At 36.9% G+C, this 1761-nt stretch overlaps 1 non-coding gene across 1 annotated transcript; it reads left to right on the top strand.

Moving 5' to 3' along the window:
• Positions 1-340: 340 nt before the first annotated feature.
• On the top strand, positions 341-502 carry LOC112818264 (U1 spliceosomal RNA). The gene has a single exon (XR_003206543.1). It is a non-coding gene; the product is annotated as a U1 spliceosomal RNA (small nuclear RNA).
• The last annotated feature ends 1259 nt before the right edge of the window (positions 503-1761 follow it).

Genomic DNA, 1761 nt, shown 5'->3' with positions numbered 1-1761 from the left:
AAGATCCGAATAGTGGATGTACTTTTTGATAGGGGTGTCATTACTCAGCTAACAGATCAAGTGTATGTATATATACTAACTAGTGTATATACATATATCTGTAACTATTTCTATATGTAACTGTCTTTATTCATTAAGCTAAACAGAAGTTCATACTCTCTCCAGCTCTAATCCATTACCACATAGATCTTTCTAGCCTCCCCCCCTTGCTTATTTGTAAACTCCCATTTCAACAGTGAGAAAACTGGCTCTCCCCCCACACACACCATCCATTTACTTCAATTCCAATGCATTGATTCTAGTATATAAGTATAGCAGTATCAAAAATTAACCCCCCCCCATACTTACCTGGCAGGGGAGATACCATGATCACAAAAGTGGTTTTCCAAGGGTGAGGCTTATCCATTGCACTCAGGATGCGCTGACCCCAATGATTTCTCCAAATGTGGGAAACTCAACTGCATAATTTGTGGTAGTGGGGGACTGTTTGTGTTCTCCCCTGGGGAAAAAAAAACCCCAATGTGGGAATTAATATTATCAATTACAGTATGGTGCTGTGGATAGTTTCTTTTGACTATAATCTTACAGACTACTCATTTCCAAAGTTACTTAGATGAACACCATTTTCCCCATTAGTGAGGTTGTTTTGTTAACTTGTAATACAATTAGATTATTTTGTCACAATCTGGGGTGCCTGGATGGTTCGGATGGTTGAGTGTCCAACTCTTGATTTCAGCTCAGGTTATGATCACAGGGTCACAATTTCAGGGTCATGAGATCAAACCCTGTGTCCGGCTCTGTGCTGGGCATGGAGCCTGCTTAGGATTTTCTCTCTCCCTTTCCCCTACCACCACCTGTGTGTGTATGCGAGCGCTCTCTCTCTCAAAAAAAAAAAAAAAAAAAATTCTGCATTTTATTTTAGGATCTCTCCCCCTTCTAAGTGATTTTCCTTTAAATTTTCATACATTAAGGTTTATGCTGTGAAGTTCTAGGAGTTTTGTCAAATACATAGTATTATATATCCACAATTATGGTATCATAAAGAATAGCTTTATTGCCATGAAAATAATCCCTTGCACTTCATCCATTTTTCCCTTCCTCTCATCTCTGAACCTCTGGCAACTACTTATCTTTTTACTGTCTCCATTGTTTTTTTCCAGAATGTCATAGAGTTGAAATCATACAGCATGTAGCCTTTTCAGAATGGCTTCTTGTATGTAATGTATGAAAATGGCTTCTTTCACTTAGCAATATACATTTAACATTTCTCCATGTCTTTTCATGATTTGATGGCTCATTTATTTTTATCTCTAAATAATATTCCATTATATAGATAAAGCATAGTTTATTAACTTATTGAAGGAGATCTTGTTTGCTTCCAGTTTTGGCAATTATGAAAAAGGTGCTATAAATATTATTGTGTAGGGTTTGGTGTTGACAAAGTTTTTCCAAATCAGTTGGGTTAATACCTAGGAGCACAATTACTAGATCATATAATAATAGTATGTTTAGCTTTGTAAGAAATTTCCAAATTGTCTTCCAAAATGATTTCATCATTTTGCATTCCCATCAGCAAAGAATAAGTGTTCCTGTTGCTCCTCATTCTTGGCAGCATTTGATGTTGTCAATGTTTTGGATTTTAGCCTTTCTGATAGGTGGAATCTCGTTGTTGTTTTAATTTGTACTTCCCCAGTGGCAGACCATGTCGAGCACCCTTTCATGTCCTCATTTACCATCTGCTTATCTTCTTTGGTGTGGTGT

Source organism: Callorhinus ursinus, unplaced genomic scaffold (genome assembly GCF_003265705.2).
Source record: "Callorhinus ursinus isolate GAN/ISIS: 27379988/994484 unplaced genomic scaffold, GSC_fseal_2.0 scaffold1180, whole genome shotgun sequence".
Taxonomy (NCBI): Eukaryota; Metazoa; Chordata; class Mammalia; order Carnivora; family Otariidae; genus Callorhinus; species Callorhinus ursinus.
This window is presented reverse-complemented; position numbering and strand designations above follow the sequence as displayed.